Genomic DNA, 11,115 nt, shown 5'->3' with positions numbered 1-11,115 from the left:
AGATTAGTTAATAATAGGTTTAATAATATCATTAAAAAGTAAATGATTTTGAACAAGCGTTATTTAATATTTGTCGTACGAGAAATATCATATTTTATTTTCATTCTATTATGTTAATATTTATATTAACAAAAACTTTGCTTAATATTTAAAATTATGATAGTATAAGTGTTTAGAGTAATATTTATAAATAAATGAAAATGATGTAGTATTCTAGTATAATAATGCTTTTCTCTCATTTTTATATCTTAAAGAATCAATGCTTTTTATTTGTTTGTTAATTTTTTTTATATATATTTATTTTTAAAAAGAATTTCAACTTAAATTTTCAACGCTGACATTCGTTATAAATATCAAACATCGGAAGAAAATAGATGAGAACTTTTTTCATAATATAAAGGTAAAATGAATAGAATTTTCTTATTTTTTTTTTTTTTTTTTGTTTATGAAGTTGAGGGTTTAATTTAATTATTTAATTAAACGTCGTACGTATGTAACTATATAAAAAATAGTTTTTTATTTATAAAATTTGCGTTCAACGCTCGTTAACATTGTATAAATTAATTTTTTTTTTAAGAAATGAAGATCTATATATGTATATATATATATATATATATATATATATATATGTATGTATGTATGTATATGATAATAAATAAACGAAATGAATATATATTAATAATTGCTAGCAGAATATATTTTCTTTCGAGAGGGTAGAGCCAAGAAAGAAAGATGGAAAAGATAAAACTCCCGTAATCTTATATTTCTCTATTCTTGCACTTCTTAGGTATAAATTAAGATACAATGTAACAATGATAACGGCGAACGACGGTTTAGTCGATATATGACATCTGCGCTCCATCTCTTGGCTTCTTTCACCTCGTTTTTGCACACAATGTTTAATGACGCGATGTCGGGGTACGGGGAATTGCAAAGTCAGGTCCGATTAAGTGCGCGGCTCCGGTGGAGTATCGTGAGCACCAACTGACTACCCACTTCCCTCCCTCTGTCTCTGCTGTTCTCTCTCTCTCTCTCTCCGTCATTCTCACTCCCTCTCCGACTCTCTCGCTCTCTCATTCTCTCTATTTCTCTCGTGATCTCGTTTTTCTTCCTTTAACGATGGGATGAGTACGCGGGCGTGAAACGGCGGGAACGGGTGGACGGATGGTTGCGCCCTGTTATTAATTAAAATAACCGCAACGTCACTCCACCCCTCTAGCGGCTTACTTTATTATGGCTTTTTAATGCGCAACGCCCGCGCCTCTAAATATTAAGGTACTCCAAGCTTAAGCTCGTTCATACTGTTGATGAAATATGCGCGGGACCTTTTCTTCACACGATTATACGTTGATTTTTGTCCTGCGCGCGAGTTCCTTTATGCGTCGGCTCGCTTCAATCGGCCATCCTACGATAATTGCATATTTTTGCATTCGTACACTTCCATGAACTGTAGAATTTATCATTCGATGTTCAAGCATAATTTGTCGAATATTGGATGAATATTTTTAAACCAGTTTTTATGTTATTTTTACAGTTGAGCTGTTAACTCGCTTTATTAAATATAAAATCTTTAGTTAGCATATTGCGAAGAAAAATTTTTCTTTGCTTGTTGGCCGTATAAAGATTAAACTGTTATTAAAAAATTACGATTACTGTTACGACAAGTTTTGCTTTATAAAGTTACGACCTAACGTTGATTAAATTTGTGCGTATATTATTAAATTTGGATGCTACTTTAATAAGTAAATCCTTGTTGTGTGGAAGCGTATGGATGTCGATTATTCTTACATTTAGAAAATACAAAATTACGCTAAAAACAAATAATCAATAAGTCGAGTAGAATAGCTGGTTAGAGCCTAAATTACTAGTTTGACTCATTTTCTTCATTTTCCTCTTAATTAACAAATAACGAGTACTTGATTTTTTGTATAGATCTTGATTGCATTTAGATGTTAAGTTGAATTCACAACAAACCATTGAGATTAATCCTTTTCCTTTTTTTCTCATCGTTTGGCATAAATTAAAGTTGAAACCTTCAGCTTTCCTTTTTTAGAGTTGAAATTTTTACACCGTTGAAGAGAGCGATTTGTCACTCTTCAGAGTTAAAATGTGCACACCCTTTTGTAAGGGTCGTACGTGAAAAATTGTTTTCTCACTGTTACATTTCACTAGAGTACGTTCCAAATAATTTGTAGTGCGTTTGCCCGTTAAAAAGAAACTTGCGAACGAGCGTTTTTCTAAGTAAACAAATTATAATAATAATACAAGGCTTAGGCAAGAACAAATAAAACGTTCTTTTAAATATTGATTAATCATTCAATGTAAAAAGGAAGAATTTTAAGATTCCACTTGAACTTTTAATTGTAAAACTTTCTTTTGATGTATTCATTTTCTGCTTATTTTATAAACGAAGCATATATTTTTAGACTTGACAAACTATATCTAATTCATAATAATTATTAAGTCAAGGTGACACTACGTTATTAAGATATACTTAATAGAATGCAAGTATAATTTTATATTTTCAAAGAATTACTCATTATTTTATAGTTATAAATTTAAACTTTTTAATTATATTTAAAGGTATAAATTTCATATATTTTTTTTTGATTAAAAGAATAAATTTACGCCAATATAATTCCTATTTCAGTTATATTTTTGTAATTTTCATTGCGAGCGAGCGTCTGTACAAACATATATAATAACTAAACGGACATTTTATAATGAAATTTTTAATTAAATTATCATAAGTAATTGAAAATAAAGAATAAAATTAAGAATTTCGAAATTTATAAAATAATTATCTGTAATTGATTAATAATTTGATTTTCTCGGTACTTTAGGTGATTTTAATAGTTTGATTAAAATCTTTCAACTTCTGCATGTAAAAAGTCTTTGTCGAGTAAGAAAAGGCTAATCATAATGTTAATAGTTAATAAAAAACTTTGATAAAAATGGTACTTTACAACCTTATATTTTCATTAGGTAACTTGTGCTTACGCGAAAGCTCAATGATTATGTGAAAATAACGGAAATGATTAATTATAAGACATGAGTATAGTTAGAAAGTGAATTATTTCAACCGAACAAATATTTATGTCTTATTCCTAATGCATTTTAATTCAATGGCAAAACTTTAAGGAACCTCTCCAATCAAATGCCAATGCACCTTTTCATACTTTGTCGTACTTGCCGTAATTGCATAACCATCCATGAATCAGAAATTGATGAAATGTGTAAGGGAAGGGACAGCTTCCGGGCCGCTGGAAAAACAATCTCGTAGACTAGGGTAAGTGTGGTCAGTTGCGTGTCATCATCGAGAAGAGTCAAGCGTATAATGATAAAAATAAAAGTTGGCTGGGGCTAAATTTTGGGATGTACCATCGCTACGAAGCGGAAGAGGATCCGATAGCTTCGTCCGTTACACGCATAAGGATACATAGAAAGCCCACGGGAGAGCTTAAGGCGTCGCTGCTCCCTTAGCTTCCTTTTTCCACGTTAGTCAGATCACTTAGCGTAACGTCGCTCGGACTTCTAAGAGACGAGATCTCGCTAGTACGGCGAGAGTACTGAGCTTTAGCCTAAAGTTTTCAGGAACTTGGAACGAGATACACCAAGGATCTACCGCCCCGCGCTCCCTTCTCCCATTTCACCAGCACGCAAACCGAGCCTTATCGTGCTGTTTTGCCAATAGGTGCGTGGGTGTATGTGCCGTGGCCGGATTGTTTATCCCTGTAGCTGCTCTTTATCGGTGGTTTGGGTGGGAGGAGGGTAAAAGCCAGCCCCGTTCACGAAGAGCGCCATAAATTGGAGAACCGAAGTGGAAGAACCGTTAACTACGGAGCAAGTGGATTAAGCGATTAATTGACCTCGCTGTAGATCGCATCACATGCCAAGGCTGGGAAGGGATAGGGAATGGGAGTGGCTTCTTTTCTTCATTCTAGCTTTTGCTTCGTTAGCATTCCATGGGACCTTTGAGCCTTTTTAATCGCCCTTTACCCGAGCTCGCTTTTGTTTCGGCTAATCGCCTCGTTACTGTCGCTCATTCGTTGCGTTTGCCGCTCCCCTCCGCACAGCGCCTACGCCTTCTCCTCCTTTTGCCACCGTTTCTCTTCTTTCTATTTTTCATTAGCATCCGATGGGCAAGTGGCAATCGAGGATTTACAAGCAAAAGCACTCAAACGTTCGCTTCGCTCATGCGAGCAACTGGTAGTACGACGAGCAGGGAGTGAAGGCAGGAGTGAAATCGCTATTGGCGGCTTCAAACTTTTAACTTGATAATCATAGATTTATAAACTCTGGAAATCGTAGAACTGGGTCAATAAGTTGCTCGATTATTTTTTTTTCTTTTTTTTTCTTCTCTTATTTTAATAATGTCGTCTGAAGGACTTGTAATTAACTATAATCTCTTAATTATTCAAACGACATAATGCTATTTAATAATAAAAATTAAAATCCGATTGAATCTATTGGATGAAACTTGTTGAATTTGATTCTCCTCTCAAATTTATGATATATTTACAATGCGCAAGCGCATTGGCATTTATTTAAATAAAAATTTATCGCTAATAAATCAAATATGTATTTTATCTTATTGAAGGAATTCTAGATAGTTTTATATGATTTTGGTGGCGTGTAAAAAGATAATGGATATTTGTCAATATTTACGCTATTAATTTACAATACATTGTTATTATTAAAATGTTCGAGTTTCATATTTTCGCATAATTTACCGTCCATTAGTATTATTGGTTAAATTGTAATTTTCTAAATAAATGATTAAATATACTATGTCGAATGCAACGAGGAGTAAGTTTTTTCAGTGATATAAATCTTTATAAAAAGAAATAAGGTAATTTTGAATGCGACTGTCGCAAAGTAAGGAAATTTATTTTTCAAGCTTCGAATCGTAAGCTTGTATAGTTAAAAAGAATTTTAATATCTTCAATGGATCCGCGTATCGTTACGTACATTCTACCCCTAGTTTATACTGTCATAATGTCTTAAAGAAAAGTATATATATGGAATTAATATTATTCTTTACTAACAAATACTAAATTCTTTATATTTCGTAAAATAAAAACGCTTACTCTGCCTTGCTCATTTGGTAAAGATATTTCATTTACAATACAGGAGCTCGTTTTGTGTTCAAAAAGTTCAAGCACACGTATGCGGAATTCATGCAATTCTATTCATATATCGTCTAATCTGGGACAGGCGCGTAGCCACGAGTTCCCCATACACAGCGAAATTACGCACACGGACACAGTTTATTTTTAGCCGAAAAAAGAAGCAATCATACGAATGAAATTGGGATTGGGAAATCGATATACATTGGCCGATATATTAACAATGAGAAGAAGTGTGGGGGAATGGGAGGGCAGGGTAGAATGTATGCGCGTATACATAAGAGAGAAAGTAGAAGAGAGATGGGAAGAGAGATCTCGGCACTTAACGACTGTCCCTCAGCCTTCTCCAAAGGCTAGTTGCATCGCAAGTTTCTTCCCCTTCATCACTTTCTCATTACGTCTCTACTACCTCTCAACTTCACGCTCCGCCCTTCTCACACTGTACCCCGATCTACACGAGCGTGGTATTGTATTTTTCATGTCCCCTGATGGACGCACAAAGAAATCGGATTCGATCGTAAGTGGGCGACAATCGATAGGCACCACTCGATAGGCCACGGCGGCCCCGCGTCTGCCTAAATAAAATTCGCCTACTGTTATTCGCTATGGTGGCGGCGTCGTCGGTGGTCGCCGCTCGATTTTGTTTCGACGATTATTGATCTCGTTGCATCCACGCCGCCCTCGTCCACGCAAACGCACGGCTGCGGAAATACCGACTGGCTCCCGTACTTGCGTTTAACATTTATTGCGCCGAAAGTGAGAGGCGGGAGTGGCTTTGACTTTATGAGGACTATTGCGCGCGAGCAAAGTGTCGAGCTAACAGGACGATTACGCGGCATTTTCCTTGTATAAAGTGGAGGACAGGCATTGTATTAACGATGCCGAGCTTTTTGTTTGAGCAGCGATTTTATTTACGGATATTACAAGGACAATGGCCCAAGAATCTTGGCCTGCAAGATATTAGCGCTCCCCGCCCCCTATAACATGTTCTCTCATAAAAGCCATTGTTATAAGCAGACTAAAGACGCTGTCAAATCAATGTTATTTACAAAATAATATCGTTCGTCACGCGCTCGACAGATTAGCCATATTTTTCATAATTATTATTCGTGGAGAGATTTATCGAGGAAAAGTTGAATATATGATTTTTTTTTTAATATAAATGATATGAATTTATGGTGTAATGTAATTGGTAGTATTTGAATGATTTTTGTAAAAATTATGCTTGAAAGAATTATTATTAAGATTAAAGGATTAATAGTCCTTAGAGTTAAATGATTAAATAGCCAATTAATAAATGTGATGATTGTGCTATCGTACGTCGATAGTTTCTTAAATTAATAGTAAATAGTCCAACTAATAACGTGAATTGACAATATGCTAAACTTAAATTGTAAATTCAAATTAAATTTAGTATCAAGAATTTTTTTTCATTTAGCTTAGTAGTTGAAGTATTTTGTACGTAAAATATATATGGGTAATAAATATATATAATAAAAATAAATATAAATACGTGAAACGTATATGGGCTTTGTTAATATCATATGAGATCATTTATAAATTTTGTTATTAAATGTACTACTCGTGCGGTCACGCATTACATACTATTCAGTTAACCATTAGTAAATATTATATTTGACTATTTTGTTTGAATTAACGACTTTGATTATTAATATTCAAAAAACACATTTTTCCAATATATATTTTTATTATTAATACGCGATAAAAAAAGAAGAAAGAAGGTTTTATGAATTAAAAACAATGGTAGTAATTCAATAATACGAATATCAATATAAACTTGTCAAAAGTTTAAATCTGCTCAATTGAAACTGAATTGGTTACATCCCATAGCCTTTGTAATTTGTAATTATTTGAAAATACATTTTCTACAGGTAATTTGTTGACATTTTATCTATTTTGTAGGCGTATGTACTTCAGGCCATTGTCCAAAATAATAATTTTTTTTGTGGATATAATATGATTAATGAGACCTATAATTTTAGAAGAAAAAAAAATAGTACTAACCAATCATTAAACTCTACTAAATCTGATTTATAATTATATTCGTTATTAGATATTTTATATATAAACTGGTTGTCTCAATATTTATCATTAATATTTATTTGAAAATAAATAATTATAAGATAACGGCCAGTGACATAACATTCAAATATCAGCATTAAATATAGTTGTTTATGAAAATTTGTCAACCATATTGTTATCATAATGATATCCCTGCACTTTGTTTTATCAACAATTACGTCACTTATATGCATTGTTATTACTTTAAACGCGAACTTTATCAAATTTGTATTTATTGATTCTGGAATAATGATGGTCTTCAATGTTCACCGAGAAAGTCGATATTCGTGTTCTAGGTTAAGACTCTCCATAAATTGAAATCTGCACGTTATTGAAATTTTCTCTTTCTAACACAGGCGTATACCATTATTTTTTATTTTTACTTATTTATTATGTTGGCGGCATAATCGCTGCAGTCTATCGAATTCTTCGATATTCCATCATATCAAATGCTGCACCTAAGATATATAATAAGTAATTTTAAGTGTCTCAATATGGAAATAACCTTGTTACCGATGTAATTAGTATGTGTACATATAGGAGCTCGATATTCCTTATTGTTCTTTTATTACGTTTTGATAATGGAAGAAAAATCACACGACCGCATTTTTTTCTTCAGCTTATTGGGTCACGTAATAGGGAAGAGTATTGTTGAAGCAATTTATATATATCTCAATATTATTTCTCTGAGATAAATTTTCGTTTTAATCATATATTTTCCTCATACGCTTATAAGAAAATCACACGATCTCTTGATTAATATCACATTTTTAAATTATATAAAGTATTGAACATTAAATTGTTTATATGTATATATATATATATATATATATATATATATATATAATTAAAGGGACATCTTCTGGATAAGTTTGTATGTGTGAAAAAATATATATAAATCTAATTGCATTTAACATTCTCCAAACTTTATTATTTGCAATTAATGAAATTTTTAAGTTTTGTATAGTTTCGTTACTGTCATCTTACTTCTTTATTATAAATTTCTTAAATATTTTAAGATCAATAATTTCATCCACAATATTTAACGCTGATATTTCTCTTTTTTCGTTGTTCTTTATAGAAAAACTCGTTCTTTTAAAAATATTGTATTACGTTATTTTAATGTTAATGACAACTTTTATGAAATTCCTATGCAACATGTTATTTTTCTTCATCAGTCTGAGAATATTGACCTCACGGTACACATAACAATCAACTATATATTAATTACGGCTAACGAAAAACTTAATATTACATGCAAACGAAATGACAAGAGATGTAGAATTATAATAGGACAGCTAAAATTCATCGAAATCATGAGAAATTGACATATCGGTCTTACACATACACATACGTATATGTCAGTTAAGAGTTTCACTTATTACGTGTATTGTATAAAGCATCAGCAGTATGTAGCAATAGTACATCAACCTGGCGATAAAATGATTTGCAGTTCTTAACGATTCTCGAGCGAGGAATCGACCGCCTGAAGTGACCTAATCGTGGCGCTCGATATTTGACAAACATTATATAAACCAAAATTATAATATTGCTGATAGGAGGGTGGATTTAGATCAAATACCCATCAATTATTGTGACACATGATTTCAGAAAGGAATATATAAATTATGTGGATGTATTTACTTTATTAATTCGACACTGTTATCGGCTTATTTGTCATGTAAATGTGTACTTATTGGTGTATTATTATTATTTTTTTATCTCTTACCAATATTAATAATTATTGCATACTTGATCATCGACAAATCATGACTGTCTAGCATTGTTTCATCGTAAGTGTCTAAGTACAACGAATTATTGTGTTTAAGGTAAAGTTATTTAGAATCATCTACGACAATGAATTAAATATATATATATATATATATTGCGATATGGTTGAATTATATTTAGATATTTGTAAGTATAATATGTGTAGTATAAACTATATAAGAGATAAATAATATCGAGAGAATTAATGGTAATGGTCTAGTTTGATATCGAATTATTATTAATCGATTACAATTCACGTACGTTTTTTTTACTATTCATTTACATGTATAAAATAAATAAATATATATATATATATATATATATATATATATATATATTCATGTGTTTCATGTTATTAATAATAATTTATTAGATATCAAATAATAAAACACTGTCATATTTCAGTACCACAGCTTTTACATTAAAGAATTATTACGTGGTCATAAAAATTTCGCGATACTCAACATATCTAAGCTTTTCAGTAGCTTTTGCGGACTTAAATGTATATTTTTAATATTCTTTCTTCAGAGATCCAGTACATAACTATCTGGTTTATAGTAATAGAATATGGACGATGGAAAAATAGTATTAAAGAAGTTGTATTGCCCAACGCGATCTAACCTCGTTTGACTACGGTGAAGTATCTGCAAGTTTTATTTCTGTTTTCGTTTACTACTTTTAAACTGAATCAAGACCTAGTCTAAAGTCTTTTAGTACTTAAATAAATAAATACATGTAGATATACAGAGTATTTCGTTCTATTTTATCTTGCAAATTACAGGCAGATTTACTTCTTCCAAGTTGTTTGTGCATAAAGCAATAAACTAGTAAACTTGTTATTATAAGGAGCAAGACACTAAAAGCATTTTTAAGATTAAATATCATTTTTAAAACTTTATCAGCTTTTATTTAGGAAAATTAATTTTTCTCTATCTATTACGATTTTCAAACTCATAAATCATTAAGTCTGCAATAATTTAAAGTTTACAGTTATATTTTCATACGCTAATAAATACGTTAATATACTCAACGTCTATCTTACCGCGCATTAATTTCTGTTTCTACATGCACATATATATATATATATATATATATATATATATACCCACACACGCGTACGCACACGTTAATACATATGTATAAGACAACATAGGCTCACATACATGTATAAGTACTCATTATTATCTAACTTGAAAACTGGCTCTCAGGTGATACTAAGCGTACTATTAATGCAAATGGTTAGTTTGTGAAAATACGAGTGCATGAAAAGTAAAGAATTTTGCTAAATAAAGATTTAGTTTAATTCCAGTTGAATTTAAGCAGTTTTCGCGCACTAATGATGGAGCACGAGAGTGAACAGGATAATATAATGATCTATAACATCTTTTAATGAAGAAAATGTATGGAGTAGCATGAGCATCGTAGTAGGTTGGCCCAATTATTATATCAATCAGTCGTTTCATGCTCTTTCGCGCGTATACACACATTCAACGCAGCCATCATCGGGAGCACGTAAAATAATTCGTCCGCCATATCGGATGATTTCTTACTCATCTCGAGTTCAATTTTTTGAATGTGTACATATATGTAGCAACACATAAGCGCCGAGTCACGTTAATCAGAACTCCGCTCGGGCGTACGCGACCCTCTGCTCTTCGAACCGCGACAGTCGCCAAACCCTGGCAAGTCCAATTCGTCTAATATCGAGCGACGTGAGAAGAAGGATGGACAGAGAAAGAGAGAGAGAGAGAGAGAGAGCGAGCGAGAGAGAGAGAGAGAGAGAGAGAAGGAGAAAGAATGCATGGCTAATGGAGCGAAGGATTGGAAGCCATGAGTCACTGTGGGGTCCTGCAATCACTTACATTCATCTTTACAAAGTGCGCGGCCAAGATGAAGAGCTACTGAATTCACAAGCGTCTCCAACGATTATGACAGGGAGAAAACTTGCGCTTAGTGGATTGGATTTGAAGTAACGTTGAAGGTTGCATTTTACTAGCGTTCGTAAGAACAATATTTACAATGATAACAGACATGCGTTTTGGGCTCCTTTTGCGAAATTTGGGCGTGCGACGATGGATCTCCGCCGGCGATATATTTATGCTATGCTTGGAGATAGATAGATAGATAGATAGAT

Source organism: Ceratosolen solmsi, unplaced genomic scaffold (genome assembly GCF_000503995.2).
Source record: "Ceratosolen solmsi marchali unplaced genomic scaffold, CerSol_1.0 scaffold2, whole genome shotgun sequence".
Classification (NCBI taxonomy): Eukaryota; Metazoa; Arthropoda; class Insecta; order Hymenoptera; family Agaonidae; genus Ceratosolen; species Ceratosolen solmsi.
The sequence above is the reverse complement of the archived record's forward strand: the minus strand, read 5'-3'. Positions refer to the sequence as shown.